The sequence below is a fragment of the Ambystoma mexicanum genome, chromosome 1p, assembly GCF_040938575.1.
Source record: "Ambystoma mexicanum isolate Mex_15411 chromosome 1p, UKY_AmexF1_1, whole genome shotgun sequence".
Lineage (NCBI taxonomy): Eukaryota > Metazoa > Chordata > Amphibia > Caudata > Ambystomatidae > Ambystoma > Ambystoma mexicanum.
The window spans coordinates 703766179-703792349 of record NC_090921.1 but is presented as its reverse complement, the minus strand read 5'-3'; the positions used below and the strand labels follow the sequence as shown (position 1 = coordinate 703792349).

Genomic DNA, 26171 nt, shown 5'->3' with positions numbered 1-26171 from the left:
CTTTTCAATCTGGCTTTATCTCAGGAGTTGGTACCTTGCCTAACATCTTGACCATTAACATGTTAAAATATCAATACGCAGCTCGGAAGCAGTTTTTATACTTTGCTTTCATAGACTTCAAGTCAGCTTTCGATTCCATAAATAGGAGACTTATGTTTCAGAAATTGCATCTTTTAGGTTGCCCTCCCTCACTGCTAACCCATATTGTACAGCTACACTCTAACACCTCTATGCGTGTAAGGCTAAATTTAGATGGGCTTCTGTCATCTTCCTTTTGTACATATATGGGCCTTAAACAAGGCTGTATATTGGCCTCTTTTTTGTTTAATTTATTTATTCTTGATTTGGGTAAACTTTTTTCTGAGGTGCCTTCTGATGCCCCAGAGTTCGGGGGTCAACGTATAGGATGGTTATTATATGCTGATGACCTGGTCCTAATATCGCAGACCCCAAAAGGATTACAAAATCTATTAACTGCACTGTCAACTTATGCTGAAGATAATCACTTAATCATAAACTTTGATAAATCCCAGATTTTGATGTGTAATCCTCATGTTAACAGAAAATGTGTAATCCTCATGTTAACAGAAAATCCACCTACTTCTCTTGGTTCATTGGCAAAAAACCTTTGAAAATCGTTTCAGAATACAAATATTTGGGCCTTACGGTACAGAACACATTAAATGACAATCTTTACTTATCCAACTTACAGTCTAAACTAGCTAACTTGACTTCTCAAGCAAGAATCTTGAACTTTAAGTATGGCAAATTTACTTTAAAACATCTTTTGCTCTTTTATGAACAAAAAGTCATACCTATATTATTATACGCTGCAGAATCCAAGCTTTGTCTTAGTGATAAAATATGGAATAAGTTTGAAGCTATGTTTTGGAAGAGTGTCTTACGTCTTCCAAATTGTGTCCCTATGCCCATACTAAGATTCGAACTTGGCTTGAATTCAATGGCTTCTAGAGTCAAATGGCGGATGTGTGCTTTTTTCCGCAAATGTTTATTGGGCCTAGGAATGAACAATATACTAAGTACTGTAGCACGTTACTTAATTTCTTCTACTCATTCCTATCCATGTACTTGGCGTAATTATGTCATAGATATTTTGCTTGTAGCCAATATATCAATCCCTCTTCTACTTGAAAATCCTACACGGGCAAAGATAAAATTTTATCAATGGACATGGATTCTTAATCAAACAGCATGCCTGAAATATAAAGACTTTGATAGACGTATCTTTGGTCATAAACTTTTGGGCTACTCTGCGCCTTATTTGTTGAAATGTCCTTCTACTGACATAAGGAACAAATATCTTCGGTTTAGGTTGAATCTGTATCCAACTAGGGAAGTCCTTGCGAGGCGGCACTTGATTCCAAATAATTTGGACTATTGTCGCTTTTGTGGAACAACTGATGAAAAGGAGACATTGCAGCATTTGGTCATTTTTTGTAGTGGCCTGCATGATCAACGGTCCAAATTTTTTACAAATTTAATGAACTTTTACAGCCAAAAAGATGGTATACAAATTTGGGAAGCAGTATGTGCTGATATGAAATTTTCTACAATTAAATCGTTAGTGCAATTTCTTGATGCAATTTTACCGGCTTTAACTAAGTAATGTCGAGCTAACCAACAAGCAATGTTTTTTTTTAATTGATTCGAAATTTTTACGTTGTCAAAATTGTAATTTTATGGAAGAATTGATGCACGACTATATACATGTATACTTTCATATTTGTTGATTTTAGTCTGTTTCTACCTGTTGTTGTCATTCTGCTTTTTCTATTTTTGAAAAGTTGAATTATTCAGCTAAATCAAAATAAATAAATAAATAAAAAAAATGATATTGAAAAGTTGTTTTATTTCAACACTACCAAAAAAATAAATAAAACAAATGTCCCATTTAAAATTACAATGTTTTATCTGGGCCTTGCAAACATCTGTGTCACCCCCAGAGCGAAGAGGATAGCTAACAGAAGTTAAGCCTGATATGCTAGGCGCATGCCATGCATTAGCAAAGTTTACTCCTGGGAAGTCCATACTACATGGAAGAAAGTGGAAAGGAAAAGGGGATGCTTTTACAATAAACATGGATGGTGAACCTTTGGAGAACATAAACCCACGACAAGGGCTTCCAATAATTTACAATACACTTTGACGTTTGAATGTATATAATCATAAGCTAAATACGTCCAGAAAAAAAAAAGGTATGTGTTCCCATGCTTTCAACAGCTGATAAATTAGACACCAGCTGCTTACTAGAGACTCTTTGTGACCACAAAAATCTAAGTTTAACCATGCAGTGTTACCCAAAATGAATACACAGACATGTCTGGAATTAATTAGCTAATCTTTTCAATGAGAATTAATGTACACCACTATTGAAACCCGTTGTAGTCGGGTTCTCCTTAGCGGCCACCCAAGAGGCCACAGTGGTAGAGAGAGTAACTTTATGTGCCACTGACTGTTCCCAGGTTGCCACGCCTCACCGTTGCACTGAGTTCAAGCCAGAACATCTCTTTTGCTAGTGGGGTCACCAGCCGCAGTGACAGTGCACCTTACCCAATATTTAGGTGAAGGAAAAACAAATGTGACTCCTCAGAGAACATAAAGCAGCACTGATCATTGGTTGACACTTTCCTACACTGGTTTTCGTTATTTATGTGCACAATATTTATTCGGCCCATGTAATCCTGCTAAGTTCCTGGTTTGGTTTCCCACTTAGTGGAAGAAAAAGTTTTGTTTATTGACAGCAAACAGAGTATTTTCCCAAGCAGCCAATTGTGTGAGGTAAATATTCAACTATTATGGGGCAACAATCAATTATCACAAAAATGAGTACCTTGGGATTTGTTTTTTCCCCACAAAGAAAATAGGCAAACGTTACTTTTGTGAAGGAATACATCTTCATTGTTCCAGTCACAGAAATTCTGCCCTCCCAAAGCCATGACTTTGTGTAGTTTGTACATTTTAGTTTCAGAAGGGAAATAAAAGAGTCAATGAGAGCGTACGTGCAGTTTTTTTATAAGCCTACATGCAAACAGTCTAGAATTAGTATTTTCCCTTACTGAAAAGAAAGTAGGCACCTTACCAGTAGCTCGCTAAATGAAAATCCAACCACGTTGCTCTCTGGTTTAGGCAGGTGAGGTGAGAGGGCAGCCAGAAGTAATCTCAAACCCGCTGCCAAGTTTTTCATTACTTCTGGTGGTTAACAGAGAGCAAAGGTGCCACCCGCACTTTTCTCAGATATCACTGCAGGATCACCGCACTGCTCTTTTCTCAGATATCACTGCAGGACCACGTGTGTGGCGCTAAGGGGGTTAAGTTGAAACATTGTTGCTACTGTTTCACAGAAGCCAGACAAACCTTGGAACATGGTCCTGATTGAGTCCTTCCAGTTCCAGCCTCATGCAGAAAGAAAATAGTCTTTTTTTTTGTAAATGTGTTTTACATTAAACAGCCCTGCCGGCCCAGGAAGCCCCTTTGCCCCATGGGCCAGTCTGCCCCTGCAGACAACAGATTCCCTTTCTTAAAAAAAGGTCTTTATTTCATATATCAGGATGGATTAAGGCCTAACTTGCCCTATGCTAAAGTAGGATTTCACTACCTAAAGAAACTAAGGATAGTCTGTGACAATAAGTTCAACTTAAAAGTCGGTGTGTCCAAACCTATTTTTTTAACATTTTTATTTGCATTTGTAAAGCACACAACTGCCCCCGGGCACTTTGGTGCTGTTAAGAAGGCTTACTTGGTTGCATAAGAGCTTGTGAAAAAAACAGACATAGTGACAATAAGTGCTGGTATAGTTATACAGTTTGCTTGATCCAGTTGAGGGGACAGCAGTAGCATATAATGCCTAGGGAACAATGTAGGTGGCACAGATAAGTTGCAGAGCCCCATCTTGAAGGGCAGCATCATAATACAGTGCCGAGTCGTTAACAGTTTTGTGGTACAGAACATGACGCACAACCCCCATCTTAAAAGGTCTTAAAGGTGGCAGGAGCTTATGATGCATATGTTACAAACGGTGGGCAAGTACATTGTGCGATCACATGTTGCATGACGGGTGCTGCATACAAATGCTGGGACAGGATCATTAACAAGTGCATGGTGTAGCCACGATAGCCAAGGGGACCACTATGCTCCAATACATGGTAACAGACAGCTAGAGTATAGTGTACTTATCAGTTGGAAGGCGGCACTTACATGCAGATGCGGAGTCAAGTCAGCATGGCGCTTGCACCAGCACAGGTGACCAGCGGGGTGGGGGCTCATTCAGGCGACCAGCAGGAGGGGGGGGGTATACAGTGATATACTTACCCTCACAACTAAAGATACACAATGTGTAGGGATGGCAGCACCAAAAGAAACTGTGTTCTAAATAAAGTTCTGAGCTTCTTCCAGCTCAGGCTTGTTTCAGCTTCCCAAAGTTCAAAATAGTTTGATAAAAAAGGACTCGGGGCTCTCTTCCCCAAGTGTAACAGTTCCAGGATATATCAGGGTTCCATTCCCCAAATTCAACACAGTTCCAGACCGTTCAAGTTTCTTGATTTTCACTAATATTGTCAGCTTCACTTTATACTCTTTTTGACTCATATCAATTCAAACAGAGACTTTCTTTCACTTCAGCACTGGTATTACACAGTCTTCATCTATGGGCTTCTCTCGGCTCTTTCTCAAGTCTGGCTACTCGGTCTAGACACAGTTGTCGGACCACGCGGTCCACCCTTTGCAGGTCACGCAACCGATAACCCTTTGGGACTTTTTATGCTCTTAGTTATTCTTGATTAACACCCGTTTTCCACCTAGCACCAGTGTCAGTACGTAAGTGGATGGGATTTCTGTTTGGCAGTTCTTGGGGCTTGGCCACCACTTGTATATTGGCAGTCTTTTGGCTTTGCCACAACTGCAGTAATACCACCCCAACTCCCCCCAGCATGGGTTATATTGATTAATTATAGAAGTTAGGTGCCAACATATCTGGGATTTCTCTCTCAGAGACATTCCTCCCCCCGCCCCCGCACCCTTGGATACATTCGGTGATTTCCCCCAAGAGATTCCCTGAGGTATATACCGCAATGGGAGGCGCTTAAATTAGTAGATAGTATAGCCAACCCGAAAATGTAATCTTCAAAGCTTATACAGTGTTCAAGAAATGAGGCATTCAACTGACTTCGTTGAACCTCTTCTTATGAAGACCCATCAGTCAAAGGAAAAGATGCACTTATTGCTGCATCACAGTTTGCCTCGCTGAAGGAACAGGAACAGATCCAATACATATTTGGCTGTAAAGCTTAGTGTCTTTTTGGTGAAAAAACAGTCATTGTCATAGCAACATCTTCTAATATGCATGAAGCATCTTTATCTAGAGGGGTCATATCCTTATTTTGCAGATTGTAATCTTTATTTGTACCCTTCATGTTGGCTTGGCGATTTAACTTTTGTTAGTTTACTTGTCTTCCTGCAGAGCTAGAGGGGGTGATTACTACATTCCTCTTTCTAGCAAAGTGAGATTACTACAGGTTATGTTTGAGGATTGAGTGAGACAAACAGTAGGATTTTAAAAAGGAGCCTCCCCAACCTATCATTTACTTATTGACAATGTCAGCAGATCATAGGCCTACTAGTGGATTCTACACCTTCTGTCACTAGAGGAGATGATGGGATGAAAGATATAGCATAATACAAGAGTGATAAAACAGAAACCTATACTTTCGGGACAAAACCCTGAATGATAGAGAACAGGAGTATCAGCCACCAATGCAAATCTAAAAAAAGAAAGTTTGTATTGTGGTCTAGTGGTTGGGCCACATAGGAAAATCATGAAAAGCTTTAACATCACATCTAAAAGACAGCAGATAACACTTGGTGAGATTTCAACTATATGAGGACGGTGCTATTTTTTTAAAGTTTGCAGCAGAAAAGACAAGTCAGCACATCAATCCTTCTACTTAATCATAAAGAACTAGATAGATGCAAAAGTCCATCAGCTGCAACACTCTATAGAATCACAAAGAGGAACATGCTTCAGGGTGCAGTAGTTGAGAATTGTGCCTCTGAAATCTAGGACAATCTATAGAGGGGAAAAGGCTAGGCAGATTGCTCTAAAGATATCACACAATTATCTGCAGCCCAATGAGAATTTACAGGAAAGATCTGAGGAGAATGCCCGATAATACGAAGTCAGGGAGAGTGTTCAGAAGTGAAGGTTGGCTGGTAAGTTGGGCTGATGTGCTGAAGCCCATCAGCCAATTGTCCTTCTAGCTGGAAAACACCCATGCTCACACCTACTGATTGACCTATGTATGAACTTGCATACACACGTTTAGATCTAAATACTAGTATGCTGTACAGTAATGGTGGTCACCACTGACATTAGCAGTGATTTTCTATGACAACCACAGACCAGGATTTGGGACAAAAATTTAAAATGCTCCAGCACAACAAAGATACAATTCTGAAATTAGCTAGAATAGGTTGTAGGCCTGCTGTCTTTCTGAAGATGCGGCATGGCACAGCAAGAGTGGACACCCAGGCCTTAACGTTTCTCTGCAATATGCTCCATGGCTTCCAGAAAAATTAGTGTGTACTTTTGCAAGAGCTTGAGAGTGTGCTAATGGATTTTGGGAGTATGTGGGATGGAGGTGTGTGGGTGAAAAGGTAATCCCAAAGGATTTGCAAGAAACACTATTCAATTACAATCAACAGTATCAAACAAGTTACCCTGCTTCCCTACAGTAGAAGCATACACTTGAACCAAAGGATAACCCTCTCAGTTACTAAGTACGGGAAACATCTTGTACTCTGACAAAAGGCAGAGCAAGGTTTTAGCTTACCCAATTTGGATCTTTTGGTTTGAGACTTTTGAAGGCTGGCTAGATTTATATGCCAGAAATTATAGGAAAGGTTGGTAAGATCTTGTCAGGTGAAGACCAGGCACAGATTTGACATCAAAAGGTTAAGAGGTCACAGTCTATCCTGCAGTAGGAAAGAGCCACATTTGTGCTAGTTCTACACATCCCAGTGGTTGAAAGTTCTACAGAATGTCTTCATAGAGTAGGACTTGATAAAAGGGAAACTGTTTCTCACACAAACCATGCTCCACCTCTAGTCTGGCAGACGCAGTGCAAGCCAAATGACCAAGTGTCTTTATAGTCACACCGTCTCTGGAACATAGATAAAACCTGTCCCTTCAATCCAACACATCAGGAAAAACCTGAAGACCATACTCTTCAAATAAAATCTTTCTAATCACTCCACTCTTCCATTGCTCCCTTCTGGGTTTCCCCATGCTCCACCTACCCATCCTACCTCTTCTGCTACTCCTGCACCCTACTAAGTGCATCCCCTTTGTACAGAGCTTGGTTGTTTCCCAGCTAGGATACTGCTTTTCAAATCCCATACATACAATAGTTCTTTTCTGCAACTGGGATGAAAGGACCCCTGTGTTTTTCTCTTTCCATGACTGGTTGATTAACCCCTATTTGTGAGTCAAAATCGCATGTTAACACAGATGCAAATACAGTGTACAGAGACCCTTATCCCCAACCCCCCTCCCTGCCCCCCCCCCAAGGGACCCTGTGTCCCTCAAGGTGAGGGTAAGGGAGTAGTTTCTTACCTGTAACTCCATTTCTCCAGCGTTGGTATCTTTCATGGATTCACATGCTTAGAATATTCCCCGTCGTCGGACTGGGAACCCTCGGTACACATATATAGTCGTTTCCTATAGGAAAATACTTCCGACACTTGTGTGTCCTATCCACATCTACGTCCTCCCCGGGGACGTCCACGCACGCCCCATAGGACGTATGGTATATAAGCCCAGCCCACGCGGGTCCCGTCAGATTTCGACCCCTCCAAAGAAGAAAGGGGGGAACCTGTTTATGCACATATACATTGCATTCCGGGGAGGCTGGTGGGTGCATGTGAATCCATGAAAGATACCAACGCTGGAGAAATGGAGTTACAGGTAAGAAACTACTCCCTTCTCCAGCATTGGATCTTTCATGGATTCACATGCTTAGAATAGATTGTATAGCAGTATCCTGGAAGAAGGAGGTGAGAATGCAATGCAACATACATTACGAAATTAAACCACTCCCAGTCCGAATATATATATATATATATATATATATATATATATATATATATATATATATATATATATATATATATATATATGCACGTAAGCAGTAGCATATTTATATTATGGCGATACATCAAGGAAAACCCAAACATCGGCAAGGTAAAAGACCACAGTTTAACCATTTTTTTTTATTTGTATTACAAAATTTGAGGTTTCTGTCTTTTGTCAGTGGTCGTAACGGAAAGAAAAAATGGAAAGAAAATGAGAACAGCTCTCTAAAAATGTGCCTTTGTCGGCCAGTTTATGGCTTCCAAGATTTTATAGGAAGCTATTTGCCATGATGTTTTGTCGCCTCCAATCAAACGAGACCAACATATTTCTTCGTCCTCTATGATGAAATCTGTGAAGGTTGGTTTTAAGTATCGACTTCTGATATGTTGGTTTGAGGCACATTTTAGGAGCAAGTGGCGGATTGTTTCCTTTTCTTGTATCTCACAAAATCGACAACTATTATTTCCCGACTGGCCTCTAATTGACAAGATCTCATTTGTCTGCAAGACATTTAAACGGGCTCTCATCAGCGTGTCTCTCCCTTTCCTGGATGGAAACTTCTTTATATATTCCTGGAGTTCATTGAGTTTTTTCGTGTTTGGAGGCAGGTGTAAGGTTAATTTATTTTTTCCTGCTGTCTCCAGGGTGTTTATCCAGTCGAGTTCTCTGATTTTGGTGAAGGTTCTCTTTGGGTACTTTATTAGTTGTTCTTCGTCTGCATTGACCTGTTCTAGCAAGCTGATGTTTTCTTCTTTCCATTTTTTAAGGGATTTGCTTGTATTCCTTTCTATTTCGAGATTGATGAGAAAGTATATTGATGGTGGCTCAGCCATCCGGCATTTCCTGAACAGTCTTAGAGACGATTGTGAGACTGAACTTCTGAGAGAGGGTAAGCTAAGCTCTCGTCAGATTGAGGCTATTGGGGTCGAGTTTGGGAGTCTAAGGACTTTTCGCCAAAACTTTGCCTCAATTTTTGTCCAAATGGATCGTGGTAAGTTCATCATAGCATCTCCCCCATACGTTAATGTCGGCATCACCTTTTTCTTATAGTGTTCTAGCACAGGGATCAGTGAGAATCTTCCAAACTTTTTATCTATGGCCCTAGCTTGGGCTGCCAATTTATTGGCTTTGGACAACAGGACTGATTGCATGGCTTTGTCTTGCGAAGAGGAGTCCAGGGTTACTCCTAAGTATTTGAAGTCGAACACTCGCTCGATCAGTGATCCTTCCAAAGTTAGTTTCAGTTTTTCTGTTTTCCTGGTCGCATTTTCCAGTACTAAGAATTTTGTTTTCTTTACGTTTATTTCCAGTTTGTTTTCTTGCATATACCCTTGAAGCTTTGTCAGTTGGCGCTGCAGACCAATTGGTGTGTGATCCATTAGGACCAAATCGTCTGCGTAAATCAATCGTGTTATCGGGATTTTGCAGATTTTTGGAGGAAATGCTCGAATTTTTGGATCCTCGTTTTGGATGTCACCAATGAATGCCAGAAACAGGGCCGGGGCCAACGGGCACCCCTGCTTCACTCCTCTCGCTGTTGGGATGGGTGATGATAAAAGGCCGTTTTGATCAAGTCGGATGCGTATTGAAGTGTCGGTGTATAGTGCCTTAATCGGGTTTAATATAGACGGTGGACAATCCCAGGTTTCAAGTTTGGACCATAGGCGGGCCCTGTCTATCCGGTCGAATGCTTGTGTCAGATCGATGAACGCCACAAAGATTCTCGTTCCTCCCAGTACTCTGTTTTTCAGCACGTTTAGCATTAGAATGTTGTCTGTCGTGCCCAGATTTCTTTTGAATCCCGTTTGGAGTGGATCGTTACAGGGCGATTCCTCTGCCCAGATCTTGAAGCGATCGAGAAGCATTGAGCCAAACACTTTACCTATGACATCCAGGAGCGCAATTGGTCTGTAATTTATCGGGTCCTTTTTGTCTCTTTTCTTGAATATTGGAACGATTGTTGCTTGTTTCCATGAGGGTGGTATCGTTTTTAAGTTGCAGCATCTGCCAAAGATTTTACTTAGCAGACTTGCCCACTCATTTTCAAGTGTTTTTAGATCGGAATTCGTGATCCCATCAGGTCCTGGGGCGTGGGAGTTTTTTAAGCCTCTGATTTTCAATCGGATTTCCTGTGGATCATCTATGATTATCCATGGCTCAGGAGACATTTCGCCCTGTAGTTTTAAGTTGGTACTTGGTGCCTGGTACATAGTAGTGTAATGTTTTGTCCAAGTAGTTTCCCCAATCTTGGTTATGATTGGGTTTTCTTGGGTTTCGTTAACCGCTCTCAAAATTTTCCAAAATTCTTTTGTTTTTGCCACTTATCGCTTTTAGAATGTTTTCAGCGTCTTGTTGATAGAGAGACAGTCTGTGGCCTTTTACCCATGCTTTGTAGAGTTTGGTTTCCGCTTCTGCCGCTCTCACAGCCCCTGGAGATCCTGAAGATTTTGCTTTGCGTTGTATTTTCCGCAGTGCCCGACGTTTCTCCACCAGTGTTAGGTTATACACGTGTCTTGGGGGATTTCCACTGTTTGTTTTTATTTTACGAGTCTTCTTAAACTTCGTCAGGAATGGCGTATAGTCTGTATTATTTTTGCCCAAGTGATTTGGCATTGAGCTGAATCCTTTTTCTATTTCCTCAATGGCATCAGTTGTAAGGTGTAGACGGTTTCCCTTCGTGTTGGCTATGACTTGGTGCTCAACATACTCATTCTGGGGCCTTATTGACATCCAGGTTGTTGACAGGGGGTTATGGTCACTGGCTGTAACTCTTGCGATTACAAAATCTTTCGTTATTGCCAGTAATGGTTCAGTGACGTAGATGTAGTCTATGGTACCTGTCAATTCATTCCTTTCCCATGATGGTGGGCGATTTAGGTCTGGGAATGCTTCGTGCAAATTGTGAAGGTTTCTTGAATTCATCAATTTGACCCATAGGTTGCCGCGTTGTTTGCCTGTTGAGTTGTGGCCTAGGTCCGCCTCTCTTTCTTCCGAGCTCATGCACGCAGCGTTCAGGTCTCCGCAAATGAGGAAGTGTTTTACCAGGTGTTCCGATAGTGCCTCATCTATCGCGTCCTCCATTTTTTCTATGTAGGCGGTAGGCTCTATGCTTGCGGGGTTCCAGTAGGTGTTTGCTACGATTAAGGTGACTTTCTCGTAGGCGTTTTTAACGGTACTCCAACGGCTCCATGCCGCCTTAACCATCAGAATCATTTGGTTGCTGATCAATGTTTCTTCTAGTTTGATCCCTGAGTCTTTTTTGGACGCAATCAATAAGCCTGACGAAGGTCTTCCTCGACATCCTTGTTTGGCTGGTGCAAGGATGACTTCAAACCCCCCTATTGCAGGGGGTTCGGTCAGCCAGGTCTCTTGGAGGCATAAAAGGTCATATGACCCCCAGGTCCATGTCTTTTGGAGACAGTAGATGGATGTGTCCTCTCGTGTTCCATGAGCACATTTTTAGTTCGCACTTTAAGGGGGTCGCGCGATGTCTGTCATGTAGAATGTGCTCATCTCTCGCGAGTTGCTATGTTTGCTTTTTTCCCCTCAGAATTTTGGGCTGCCAGGACCATATACCTTTCGTGGGTTCACATCTTTTTTTGTGGAAAATTTTCTGTTGAAAGTTTGGCTGTTATTTCTGGAATTGCCTTGGCTTTATTACGTTTTTTTGTATCTTTGGTTTTTGTGAAACTTTCATAATTTTTGTTATCTTTCGAGGCTTGTCGATTTTCCCTCAGTTTCTCTTCAACTTCCCGGGCTCTTGCTCTGTCCTTGTTTTTTTCAGGCGATTTGTTGCGACCGGTTCTTCCTAAGGCACTTTTTGGGTGTCTGTCTACTTGCTTTCTGCTGGGCGTAATACGCCTTTTGTTTTCAGCCTCCCTTTTATTGTCTTCTTCGCTTTTGGTTGATTGCACTTTGACTTCGTAGCCCATTTCGTCCAGCTCTTCACTACAGTCGAGGATCAGGTTTTTCAACGTTGTTGATGTTACGTAGAGTACCGTTTTTGCTTTTGCATTTAAATGGCTTGGCTCTACTACAAGCAGATCTTCTGATTTTATTTGATTCAGCTTTCGAATGTATTTAAACAGTGTTAGCACTGAGTTTCGGTTCAAGATTATTTCGTCTGTGTTTTCTTTCACTTGTGTTAGTTTTATACGCCATTTAGCTTTGTCCACTTTATTCGGTTTTAGGTTATATTTCTGTGTTCTGGATCTGTACCGAAAGATCATTTCTCCTTTGTCTTGTGGCGGGCTGAGTCGTTTTTCAGTGTTGATTTTGTTGTGGGCATTTGTGGATTGACAACGCGGTCTGCCTGGTGTTATGTTTCTAGACGGCTTTCTTTTGTGTTTTTGTTCGTTGCGTCTACCTTCTGATCTCCTTCTTGATTTACCGCGTTCACCCTCTTTCTGTCTGGAGGAGTTGTATCTTTGTTCTTTTTTCCAATTTCCTGAGGTCTGATTGTCTCTGGGTCTCGATTTCGACCTTTCGTTTTCTTTTTTTGTTTCTTTCTGCATCCTTTTTGGCTTTGTCTGTCTATCTGTATCAATTGGACTGGCGCCCTTGTTCTTTATATTCTTCGTGTTTTCCCTAGAATTTTTTGCTGCTTTTTCTCCAGTCACTTCTTCGTTTCTTCTTGTGAATTCTGTATTTTCCTTTTCTTTGTGAGATTGTGAAGTTGATGCTTCACTGGAGCAATGTGCAGCTAGACTCGTAGGCGAGTTTTCTGCCAGGTGTTGGCTCAGATTCATCAATTCTTCGCCTTCGATGCGATCAATTGTTGATGGGGATAGGGTAAAGGTTCTTTTTTCTGGCGTTTCAATTGTCGACGGCGATAGGCTGATGGTTCTTTTTTCTGATGTTTCAGGGTTTTTTGTTTGCCTCGACTCTATTTCTTTGCCTTTCATTTGTAATTTTTCCTTGTGTTTTACTGGTCGTGTGAAAAGTTGAAAAATACCTTCTGCAGTTTGGTTTCCAGTTGAGGGTTGTCTAGGTGGTGGTCTCTTTGTTGATTGGTTCTCAGTTTGTTTTAAATTCGCCTCTTTATTTGCACCCTCTGTTGGTGAATTATTTGTTGTATGGCCTGTAGTAGCTATGGTTTGAGTCCCCCTGGTTTTACTCACCGGTCTTTGTTCTTTGTCTTCATACTGCTCTTTTTGTCGTGAAGACGAACCCTCGTCGTTTATTATAACTGTGCTTGATTTTCTGGCTTCCAAAGCCATGACATGCTTCTAAGAAGATAACTTTGCTGTGGATCATCGCTTGGATGCTTGTGTGGTCTTTCAAGGAGTCAGCGATAGTTTCATAAAGTTTCATGAATGGTGCCAATGCGATGTTCACTGATGACATGATTGACAGTAAGTCCATTTTTTTTTTATTTGAGGAATCTGTCGGGCTGGTCGAATGATGTGGCGAGGTTCTTCTTAAGGGGGATTCAGTTAACATTGTTGTCTGATTTGTCCAGCTGCCTCGAATTGGCCTTGTTGTTTCTAATGAGGCTCTTCCTTTTCGATTTTTGTCGATGTGGTAACTTCAATTGTCATTTCCCCCCATGTTCAAGTTTTGGTTGATTAAGGGTCTCGTAAGGTTTTCTTGGTTTAGTTCGTCTAAGTCTGCTGTGGATGGCCTTCCTATTGTCATGTTTTCATTTTGGGCTTTGGAGAGCCCTGCTTGGTTGAGTTTTTCTGGCACCAGCGTTTTGTTTGGGGTTTTGTGAACTTTGTCTCTATCTGTTCCTGTGAAGTTGTCAACATTCAAGGCTGTACCCTCTGGGAGTAAGGGTGTTGCCGAATTTAGCTTGCAGGAGCCTTGCTTTATTTCTGTTGTTAAATCCATTGGGCCTTTCGGGTCAACTATAATGAGGCTCTCCTCTTGGATGGTGTGGGGGTTTTTCTTTGTACTCGGACGTGACAGTCCCCATTTCTGACTCTTTGCCCGGATTTCTCTTCATTTCCCCCTTCTCTATGACTTTTGTCGGCTTCAGATTTTGCTGGCCTCTTGGTGAGTTCGTGGGAATCTTTTGGGGTAACATCGGGCACGGTGATTCCCCCTCAGGCCCCACTTTGTCACTCAGCTGTCCTTGTGCCTTATTACTTTCTCCTGGGGTCCGTCTTTTACTATGTGGCCGGTTATCACTGACATAGTGCTCAACTCTGCGTAGTTTTGCTACCAGCAAGCAGTCGTTTAAAGCTTCCAATATTTCGAGATCTGTAAGTTCCCTCTGTGGGTACTCTTTTGTTGCTTTTTGTCTAATGTTTGCGTAAAAGTAATCCTTTATTGAGTTTTTAAGTGCCCCTCCTTCTACTCTCTGTGGGTCGTTTTCATTTGTTTTGACCATCAATTGGTCAGGTGTTTTTTGTTGCTGTTCGAGCTTCTGGGGCATTTTTTTCGTTCTGCTGCTGATCTTGTTTTTCGTTGTTTTACGGTTCTTGAGTTTCTTGAGAGGCAAGGAACTTGTTCTCTGTCTTTTCTTTTTGTTGGGGTTTGATGGCCCTTGTACATTGATTTTTTCTGAGACCCAACTGGTCTCTGCACTTTCCTCCGCCTCTTTGTGAATGAGAGCCACCACTTTCACTTTCCTTTCCGCTAGTGAACACGTTGGTGATACTTTTGTGGTGTGCAGCTCTCTATCGGGCTCCTCCTGCCCGTTCTCCTCAGGTGGGGTGCCCGCCACCTCCTCCGGTTCTGCCTCTGCTGAGGCAGTCGTACCATCCATCTCTTTTCCCCTCCCTCCCTCAGTAACTTCCACGCCCGGCAGCCCTCCTCCGAGAGCTCCCGCCGTGGGGCGGGGAGCGCCCTGCGGTGCTCCGCGGGGGGAGGGAGGTATGGGGGGCTGCGCCGGACCGGCGAGCCTAGCTCCCACTCCGAGGCTCGCTCTCCTGGCGGCTCCGACCTCCTTAGCCGTGTCTTCCCTCTCCGTCGGCCCCTCCTCGCCGTCCCACGCGGACCGCGGTCCCCCTTCGAGGGCCGCCTCCGCGGGGTCCCGCTCAACCGCCTCGACTGTCTTGATTTCCAGGCTCTTTGCCCATAAATCATCAGTTGCTCCTCCAGTTAAGGATGGTCGTTCCTGGGGGTCGTGTTGGTCTGATTTGGGGTCTTCTAAGACTGGAAACCGGAAGACTTTGCTTTTGGTTGGTTGTACCTTTATGGTGTTCACTGGCTCTTGCTGGAACATCGGTTTTGGGGAGCCCATTTGAGGCAGTGTCGCTAGGTAATCCTTGGATATTGATGTTTGTTGTTGTTTTTGACTCTGCTGTTTCTGGCATAGTTTGGCGCTCCTCAGGCGTCTACCCTCTTCTTCCATTTCTTCCTCTCTCGGAGGGTCATTCTGCTCTGGGTTCATGAACATTTCCCGCATTTCTCCGTTTGCCCTTGCAGCCCTGGCAGTCATGACTGCAGGACTGCCACTCTCCGTCCACTCCGCGTCCGCTCCGCGGATAGAAGCGGTTTATGTAAGGGTCCTCCCCCACGCTGAAAACAGTAGAAACGGGCAACCATTTTGCTTACCTCATTGAAAAAGATGGCGCAGCACTGCCCTCCCCATCTGTACTTCATCCGCATGCTGCCTTTCCAGGCAGTAATGGCGTGTGAACGTGTGTGGGACAGACCACACCGCCGCCTGGCAGATGTCTGTCAGAGGAATTCCTGCCCATAGCGCCGCTGATGAGGCTGTCGATCTCGTCGAATGGGCTTTAGGGTTCCCTTGTAGGGGTCTCCCGGCCTTGGAGTGACTAAAAGCGATTGCCGACGAGACCTATCGGGCCAGTCCTTGCTTGGAGATTGCCCTTCCTCTCGTCGACGGACCATATGCAATGAACAGCTGTCTGGTAGTTCTGAGTTCTTGCGTTCTTTGCAGATAAAACTTTAACGCTCTTTTCACATCGAGCGTATGAAGGGCCTTTTCCGCCGTCGACGACGGGGTCGCAAAGAAAGTAGGGAGAGCAATGGTCGCGTGCTTGTGATAGATCGTCGGTACTTTCGGGATGAAAGTAGGATTAGTTGCTAGTATCACTTTATCTTTAAAGAATCTCATATAAGGAGGGTCTATGACTAATGCCTGTAATTCCGACACTCTTCTAGCTGACGTAATGGCAATTAAGAAAGCCAGCTTCCACGATAGGAACTGCATGGATGAAGAGGACATTGGTTCGAAAGGGGGTTTCATCAAAGCCGCCAACACCACATTTAGACTCCACGACGGTGGGAACCGTTTCGTAGGGGGAAAAGTTCTAAAGAGACCCCTCATGAAATGTTTCACCAGTCTGTCACTGAATAATGGTGAAGACTGTCTCCTCCTCGTAAACCTTGAAATGGCCGTCAAGTGCACTTTGATGGACGATGATGACAGCCCACTCTCAGCTAGGTGAAGAAGATGCGGAGGAATTTGTTCAGGGGTTACTTCTAAAGGCTGAATTTCGTGCTGTGTTTGACACCACGTACAGAACCTTCGCCACTTGCATATGTATGATTTGTTAGTCGAAGGGGCCCTAGCCGCCTGCAGAATTCTCCGGCAATCCGACGAGACGTTCAAGCTGCCAAACTCTGAAAAGTCAGGAGCCATGCTGTTAAGTTGAGGCTGTCCGGATTGTGGTGCCACACCGATCCCTTGTCCCTGGACAGTAGGTTCGGCACTTTCTGGAGAGTTATAGGCTGTTCCAACGACAGATGTAGGAGGTCGGAAAACCATGGTTGTCTCGGCCAATACGGTGCCACTAGAATGACCCGGCATTTGTACCCGCGAATCCCCTGGATTGTTCTCCGTATAAAGGGGAACGGAGGGAAGGCGTACAGGAATTTGTCCGTCCAAGGAAACGAGAACGCTTCCCCCAGGGATCCATTTTGAGGCCATCTGCTCGCGAACTGTTCGCATTTCCTGTTTTCTTTGGTTGCGAAGAGGTCGATTGAGGGGGTCCCCCACCTTTCGAAGATTATTTGTAGCTGACCGGCGTCCAGCTCCCACTTGTGTATTCGAGCCATTGTCCTGCTCAGGGAATCCGCTTGCACATTCTTCACACCCGGGAGATGGTAAGCCACTAAGGATATGTTGTGTTTCAACGCCCAGTGCCAGATCTTTTGAGCTTCCGCCGAAAGGGTCCTGGATCTGGTGCCGCCTTGCTTTATCAAGTAAAACATGGCTGTCGTGTTGTCTGTCAGCACTCTTACTTTTGATCCTTTGATATGTGGAAGGAATGATTTCAAGGCCCATCTCACTGCCCTCAGTTCCAGCACGTTGATGTGTAGGTGCGATTCGGTCGAAGACCATCTGCCCTGGGTTTGAAGATCGTTCATGTGTGCTCCCCAGCCCGTCAGGGAGGCGTCCGTGATGATGGTGTTCTGAAATTCCGGCTCTTGTAAAGGAACCCCTTTGTCCAGGTTGTGAAAGATTTTCCACTATTGGAGGGATCTGATGACACCCTTGTCGTCGACGGTTATTCTGTCTGACCACCGGCCCGCGGCCTGTTTCCATCTGTCCGACAGGAACTCCTGTAGAGGCCTCATGAACAATCGGAAGTTTGCTATTAGATGGATGCACGAAGCCATGGAACCCAGGACTGCCACATATTTTCTCACGGACAATGTGCTCTGTAGGTGAAGTTGACTCGTCAGTTGTTCGATCTTCACTATTCTGTCTAGGGACGGTTTCACTATTCCCGGGTGGGTTTCGAATTGAGCTCCCAAGAACTTCAAGCTCCTTGAGGGCTTTAGAGAAGACTTTTCGAAGTTCACTGCGAACCCCAGTCATTGCAGAAGTTGTAAGGTGGCTTGTACGCTGTCGTTGGTCGACGCTGGGGAGGATCCCCTCACAAGCCAGTCGTCGAGGTACGGGTATACATGATGCCCTCCCTTTCGCAGCCAGGCTGCCACAGGTGCCAAACATTTTGTAAACGTTCTTGGGGAGGACTTTAGACCAAATGGGAGCACTGCAAATTGGTAGTGTGTCTGACCTACCATGAACCTCAGAAACCTCCTGTGTTTTTGACACACCGGAATGTGGAAGTACGCGTCCTGTAGATCTAGTGATGCCAAAAAATCGTCCCTTTGGACGGATCTGATCACCTCCTGCAGTGTAAGCATTTTGAATTTTTGACTCTGTAGGGTCTTGTTGAGGTCTCGCAGGTCGAGAATAGGGAGCCATTTTCCGTTTGGCTTCTTTACCACAAAACACCGTGAGTATACCCCTAGGCCTTTCTGCGATGCAGGGACTAATTCGATGGCGCCTTTCTGTAACATGAGTGTTACTTCCTGCCGCAAGATGTTTAGATGTGGCTGGGATAGGTGTATTGGTGGACATTTTGGAGGTTTGCATTTGAATAGTAGGGAATGTCCGTACCTCACAGTGTCCAAAACCCACTGATCTGTTGTGATGGTCTCCCATTCCTCGATGCAGCTTGACACTCTCCCTCCCAGAACGGTATGCTTCCCGTCATTGCTGGTCTTTGTTTGCTCGTCGACGACGAATAAGTTGGTCGTCTCTTGGAAGACTGGAAGTTTCTGCGCCGGTTTGAGGTCTGAGAGGCGCGTCTATATCCTTGGGAAGGATACGCTGATCTACCAAAGGATCTATCCCTGGTTGCTGAGAATCTTGCGTTTCCAGATGCTCCTCTAAAGGGACAAAAAGAACGAAAGGGCTTACCACTTTGGAGAGAACCCAACGAGCGTGCTGTATCTGAGTCCTCCTTCATGCCCTTCAAGGCCTCGTCCACCTTTTCTCCGAAAAGAAGATCACCTTCGAAGGGCATGTCCAAAACTTTATACTGTACTTCGGGTCTGAAGTTGGTGCACTTAAGCCAAGCCTGGCGCCTTAGAACAACTCCGTTATTTATTTGTTTAAACCCCGAATCTGCCAGGTCCACCGCTATGTTAATAGCATGATTCGATGCTTCTTCACCTTCTCGAACCAGGGACATCGCTGTTTTTCTATATTCTTCCGGGAGGTGGTCCAGGATAGGTGCCAGTCTGTGCCACATCTCCCTGTCATATCTGGCCACAATCGCCAGGGAGTTAGCTGCTTTCACCGTTGAGGCCCCCACAGAAAGAACCTTCTTACCAAACACGTCTTGGCGCCTCGCCTCATTATCTGGAGGGGTAGAGCATTTATGTTGGGCCTTTGCTTTTCTCGTCGCCGACGACGACACCACCGAGTCCGGTGTAGGTTGAGCCGAAAGACACTTCGGTGTAGAGTCTGGTACTTTAAATTTCTTTTCAATGCGGCCTTTGACAGCCGGCTCAGAAAATGGGTGACGCATGGTTTGAACACCTTCTTTCCAGACATGGTCTAAAATGGGTATTGAGAATATTGAGCGTCTACTCTTGCCCATATGGTCAAAAAGAAAACAGCCCTTTTTCTCCTCCTGTTGGACCAGGCCAAACTCCTTGCACGCTTTTTCCATCATAGAATGAAAGGCACCTATATCGTCCGGTGGTGACGGGTGAGTGGGACTCTTTGGTGTTTCCATTTCCACATCCGACACCCAGGATGGATCCCTAGATGTTGAGAGGGATATATCTGACGCAGACCCGTGGTCAGATAGGGAGTCCGAAAGCTCACCTTCCTCCTGGACTGCCGGAGTAGATGGAACCCCGATCAATCTGGTCGGGCGGTGTGAAGGGCCGGGCTCGTCGACGGGGGGTGTCGACGGTACAAGTGGAAGCCTTTCGTCCAGCGATTTCAGCAGCGAGTGTAAGGAGGACAGTACCTCCATGGACAGGGTCGCCTGAGAGCTTGGAGGTTGGGTAAACACCTGAGAGCAGGTTGCTCCTGATGGAAACCTGGCGCGTAGACCGAGGTCCTCCGGGCTCACAATTCTGAAGCCGTCGTCTTCTTTCGAGGCAATTGACGCTGCCGGTTCCTGTAGCAATGTGTCAGGCAACCCCATATCAAATACTTCTGGTCTCCAGGCCAGGACTTCCGTTGACGAGGACATCGTCGCTGAGGTCGTCGCTGGGTTGATGACGGGTGAAATCGACTGCGTCAGCGGCAGTGAGGACACCGACTGGTTCGTCGTCGTCGACGTTGGGCCTGCAGGTGGTTTAGGCGGTCCCGCATTCACAGCGCTCTCCCTGCGTTTATCCGCATCTCTACTCGTGGCTGATCTGTGGTGATCGCCCGAGGAGGATTTAGGCCTCTCCTTTCCTTTTTTCGACGAAGTTGACGAAGATGTCTTTCTTGCAGAGTCTTTAGAAGAGTCCTTAGAAGAGTGACTTCGTGGAACGTCCCGTTTCCACAGGTCGTGACTTCTTAGCCGGAGGTTCCGACGAAGTTGAGCGTCGAGGGGCTCCAGATGTTTTCGCAGAGGCCACGCTGCGCACAGAGCCCACCTCCGACTGAGGGTACGCTCCCGCACCGTCATTTAACCAGGATATCAGTCGTCGATTTCGATCCTTCAGGGTTTTCTGGGAAAAACCTTTACATATTTCACACTGGTCTGCCGAGTGGTGAGGGTGGAGGCAATAAATGCAGTCTAAATGGCCGTCCCCCTCGTAAACCTTCTTCAATCCGCACGTGGCACACGGGTGAAAAAGAGGTTTTCCCGACATTCCGATAAAAGTAACAAACTCACAGGAGTTCGACAATTCGACAAAATCTAGCAGTAGAGACTACGCGAGGAGATCCCACTATCTTTGGAGACGGTTGAAATCTGACGGGACCCGCGGGGGCGGGGCTTATATACCATACGTCCTATGGGGCGTGCGTGGACGTCCCCGGGGAGGACGTAGATGTGGATAGGACACGCAAGTGTCGGAAGTTTTTTCCTATAGGAAACGACTATATATGTGTACCGAGGGTTCCCAGTCTGACGACGGGGAATATTCTAAGCATGTGAATCCATGAAAGATCCAATGCTGGAGAAACCATGTAACAGGTTTTCCCTTTAAGAGTATCCTTTCATGGCTGGCTGTGTCGGCTTCACTGGCCATTGGCAACCTTTTGTGATTCAATGTGGCACAGCCTTGCGTAGCGTGGGGATGTCCCTAATGACTAAACTAAACGGGTACCCCCGTTTAAAATCGAATTAGGTGTCCAATAGCCTGACATTGTTTCTATAAGAGAAAGGTGGGATACAAATGTGTCCTTGGAGGCAGAGCAAGGATCGCAGTTGCCATAATAAGTTATGATCAGTATGAGATTGAAGTCGGGGATTCAATCCTGAATCCAAACCTGAGAAGTCTGCACAGGTTGATGGTAACACTCCCACTGATTGGATTCGAGACTATTTGAGTCTGCAACCTTTACAGACCCTTCTGATGGTAAATCTCTGGTCCAGTGCTGGAAGCGGGGACTTCTATCTACCTGACTGAATAAGCCTGGTGTTCAGGTTCCTTGACCAAAAGGGAGCAGAAATGTCATAAGTTCTCGAGCCCCCTGTAAAGAAGGGGGCTTGCTGCCAGCACCATGTGCACAAACTGATACGAAGGAGAGAGTACTGGGAACTGAGAATGCAGGCAACCAACAGCATCAGTAGGCTGCAGATGTTGAACAAAGTTAACTGAAACAAACCTCCAAGGAGTATTTCTCCTGCCTCAACTGCTATTAGAGGGGTCCATCTGAACATTTTGCCCTTTTAGCTGCGCCTCCACCGACCTGGATGGTCTGCTTCAATATCCAGCTCTAGAATTCTTTCTTTAAAGGTCTTGGAGCTCAGTAATCTTCTTGAAGATCCTCAAACAGCTGATACTCCACTGCCACATGAGACCTGGATACTTGGAAGATATGTTGTCGACTGCCAACATTGACCGGCCGCGATCGTGAATTGGCTGCAGGCAGAAACTATAAAAAGGTATATGAGTGGGTGGTACCGCCAACTCAACTACCTTTCGAAGGTATCCAACCCGTTCCTACAAGTAAGGACCTACCTGAAACATTGGCCACCAAATCTTTAAAACGGGGGCTATATCGAACATCGGGCTTGCACCCAATTATTGAGGGACAGCTCAACATCAGGACCGGTATCCTACTGTTTTTCATCACTATTTGAAACAATGCATTTTTAGCAGTTAGAGTGTATTCTTTACCAATGGAGCACTTTACGAAAAAGCCTTCATTGTTAAGACTGCCCTGTTGAATTTGAAAATAGCAGTTGACCCTGCCTGACTAGGTCAGAACTAAGGAATGTGAACCTCGAAGACTTGGAAGTTTCATAAAACTACCGTACTTACCTGTTCATGAACACATAGGTTTGCCAACTGTGACTGATAGGGAGGTGAGCCTGATAAACTTAACGCCCGATAAGGGACAAGGCAAGCAGGATCCCAATAGGAGTGAATCCCCCACCCCGTCCCTTAATAGGGCAGGAAATCCCTAAACAGGGATATGCGTTAGCCTCCATGTTCTCAGGAAACTTACAGTTTTGTTAGTTATATGGAAGTTGAACTGTATAACTTGCAACTTTCTACACTAATGTCTTGTATAGTTTCTGATCCTCCTAGGGCACCGTTTATACTTCAGAAAATAGAATGGCGGATTGACCCATCCACTGGTTGTGTGGTAGTTCAGATTCAATCTACATTGCTACAAGAGAGGAGAGTAGCCTGTGGAGCAGCCGAGGCTCAGAGACTCCTCCTGAGCGGTGTGGAAAGTAGAATCGCCTAAGACCGGCCCTAGAACAGTAGCAGGGGACAGTCGGCTCCGTAAGACCCAGAACAATGGGAAGGAGCCCAAAAAGGAATCATGCATCGGCCTACTAGAATGCCAACCCATCAAGTATGCGCTCCAAGTGGCAAGAAGGGCTATCCCTGCTAGAGAATTGTTTCTTTGCATTTATTGTGGACTCTATTTACCATACTGCAACGGGGACCCCGCCCACAACTCCCAGAATCCCTTATCTAGAGAGCTGCGTGCGCATCTGCGCGCACGCGCATCAAGTACGCGCTCTAAGTAGCGCTGTTTGCTGGCAAGAAGGGCTGCCCATGCTAGAGAACGTTGTGGGACATTGTTTCTTTGCATTTATTGTGAACTCCATTTACCATACTGCAACAGTATTTATGCTGCACACCCTTACAAGATATATATTGTCAAATATAGCATATATATATATCTTATATTTATGTTATTTACCTTTTATTTTAGGTGGCCCCGCCCACAACTCCCAGAATCCCTTATCTAGAGAGCTGCGCGCGTGCATCAAGAACGCACTCTAAGAAGAGCTGTTTGCTGGCTTACTGGCCGTGGACGGGGGACCAAAATCTAATTAATCCCTATATTCCCTTTCTCATGCCCCTTATTCTACAGAAGAGTTGTAACCACTGAATGGGGCATTATCGCAGAAAGGTAATTATTAGCAGCTATATCAAGTACCTATTTTGCTTTTTCTATTGCCGCTGCCCCCCCACTCGTGGTTGCACTGTCAATGCTGTAAGCGTAAACTCAGTGTTGTAATTAAGTTACCCAACACAAACCAATACTTTTGCCTCCTTTTGAGACAGTATCTCAAACTTAAACGTGATGGCAAGTGGCCTGCGTAGCGGGCGATGTAATGAGATTGCATCAATTTGCTGATTTGTCATGGGCGCACATCATATATTGAGTCGGTAGTGCTAGAGGAACCAGTCTCAGGCCCTTCCAACCAAACTATTGATCCTAACCAAACTATTGATCCTAACCAAATCATTGATCCCATAAGGACAGTTTCGCATGCAGCCACGATACTGATCCTCCGAGCACCATTATGCCCGATGCATTAGAGTTTAACTCACAAGAACTACAAAGTACAGCAGAAGATTTCCGCAGTTGCTCCGAATCACCAACTGACCATACCCGAGACATCACAATGAAGAAAATGGCTGCTTTGGATGAACAAGTGAGTCGTAACATTGGAATGTTAACGCCCCTGGTATTCGGCTCTACGAAAAAACAAATGCTGTTTACATCGCATTCTTGGAAAAATTCGCAGAGCAACTTTGCTACAAATACAGAACAAACTGTAAACATCGAAGAAGAACTTCCACCCCCTCTTTCGTCATACTCGCCGGAATTGGATGAAGCCCAAATTAAGGCTTCTCAGACCGAATTCCTTGGGGGTTCCAGTCTTGAGGAAGATATTGATCAGCCACCTCCCGGAACATTTCCGGTGATAATTAAGGTACTAGATCTCCTTGACAAAGGACATGACCTAACCCATCTCAAACTTAGAGAAATAAAGGCAACGTTACCATACACTTGCTTGAAGATGGATAGAATAGAAGGCTTTATCATGGCTGCTGAAACTTTCAAATCCCTTAAGGATGAATCAACTCTGATCCAGCAATCAACAACTCCCCTAGTTTTCAAACACAAACAGTCACAATGCTGTATAGAAGAACTACAGCCATCTATGCATATCTCACCTAAAACTTCACTTCCATCCGAGACGTGTCTGTAAAAAGGAACTGAAAGAGTTGGAAGGATTAATAAAGGAGATGAACACAATCATCATCCACCAATTTGAAAAATTAGCTCAATCCAACGAACGCCCAGATAGCCCAACAGTCCTATTAAAAGCACTAGATGAGATGAACCAAGGTGAAAAGGAAAAAGAATTCCCTCCCAATGTGGCGAACCCCTTCTTCGTGTCACGGTGTGTGAAAAAACTACATCTCAGAGCCGTAAAGAGATATGCAAAAAGGCGGATGGATGTCCTTCAAAAAGGAATGAAAACCAATGTAGTATCCACAAATACGCAAAAATTGCGCATGGATGGACGGAATAGCAATGAAGTAATAGAAATAATGGATGATGACCATATAGACCTACATCAACTTACCAAGGAGAGTCAGGAGGCCCTAATACCTCCATCTAATATCGAACTGAAAGAGAAGTCGCCAAAATTACTTCCACCTAACATCAAATCTAAAGTAAAGTTGCTAAAAACATCTTCACCTAACACTGAATCTAAAGAGAAGCTGCCATTAACACCTTCACTTAACACTGAATCTAAAGAGAAGTCGTAAAAAAAAAATCAAAATGCACCCAAATACGGATTTAGCTATTATTAACACAGCAAATCCTGATGCGAATCTAACTTTAAAAATCCCGGGAAAGCCAATTGAGATCCAAAAGAATACTGAAAAAGTCAGACTCCCAACATACAAGCTATATCACTGCAGAAAAAACTGAAAATTAATCTTGAGAATTACTTTCCTATTAGAGGCAAAAGCTGTACCAGTAGAATGGATATGGCGGCTAGTATCTCTGAGCAAAGCTCCATAACAAACACAAACAGTAGGAAATCCTACAGTGAAGTGTGTCATAATGTACCAGAGGAAAAAAAATGACATTCAGAAGACTAACGAGTCTGCTGACCATAACAGCTCAATTATAGTGAATGGTGTTGGAAAAATAAGAAATCTTGCCCATGTACCCTCGACACTTCATAGCAATAAGAAACTGACAAAAAGTAACATCATTCCCCCCAAATCTGATGTTGAAGAAAAGCGCATATCAATCCATGGTCCTGCATTGAGTAAATGTGTTAAGAATCCAATAACCCCACAGACTCTCCTGGAAAACATCCAGACATCAACGTATTCGCCAGCACCATCTGAGGCCATTGTAATGGCTCAAACCAAAACCGAATCTCCAACAATACAACATGAAACACTTGAACTTTTGCAGACAGCGTTATATGATGGAGCGATTGACGCTGCAATGATTTCAAAGGTTCTTCCATCTCCCACGGGGAATGTCCAAGAGAGGGAATCTAAGAAAGCACCGCCAGCTGATGGAATTGCTGGGGAACTGGACACAACCAAGGAGAACTTAGTTCAAAATAAAAAATCATACATTATAGGTTTGGAAGGTTCCCAAGCATCGCTAGGAAACCACCGTATTAATTGAACATTTCTTCTCACGCGACTCATGCTTATACCGCAATTAAGGATGCTCAAATCAGAGGACATTCTCAATGTCTCATTAGCAATAAAAAATAACTATAGAGCGATATGCTACCTGAGCTCTGAAGCAGTCATGAAATTTCTGTGGTTCAGTAGAAACTCAATAAAAGATGAAGGACTCACGCTAAGCACCTTTGAATTTGAGGGGGACGTGAAAGAA

The 26171-nt window shown here is 44.4% G+C and overlaps 1 protein-coding gene across 2 annotated transcripts in view; it reads right to left on the bottom strand.

Annotated features, from left to right (window-relative positions):
• The window catches only part of ASH1L (ASH1 like histone lysine methyltransferase), a 2936548-nt gene that overhangs the window by 1037327 nt on the left and 1873050 nt on the right, over positions 1 to 26171 (bottom strand). The gene's annotated exons all lie outside the window — the stretch shown is intronic.